The following is a 287-nucleotide window of genomic DNA, read 5'->3' on the forward strand; positions in this document are numbered from 1 at the left end:
GTGTGTGTGTGTGTGTGTGTGTGAGTGTGAGTGTGTGTGAGTGTGTGTGTGTGTGAGTGTGTGTGAGTGTGTGTGTGTGTGTGTGTGAGTGTGAGTGTGTGAGTGTGTGAGTGTGTGTGTGTGTGAGTGTGTGTGTGAGTGTGTGAGTGTGTGAGTGTGTGTGAGTGTGTGTGTGTGAGTGTGTGAGTGTGTGTGTGTGTGAGTGTGTGTGTGAGTGTGTGTGAGTGTGTGTGTGTGTGAGTGTGTGTGAGTGTGTGTATGTGAGTGTGTGTGAGTGTGTGTGTGAG

This window comes from Piliocolobus tephrosceles, chromosome 17, assembly GCF_002776525.5.
Source record: "Piliocolobus tephrosceles isolate RC106 chromosome 17, ASM277652v3, whole genome shotgun sequence".
Classification (NCBI taxonomy): domain Eukaryota; kingdom Metazoa; phylum Chordata; class Mammalia; order Primates; family Cercopithecidae; genus Piliocolobus; species Piliocolobus tephrosceles.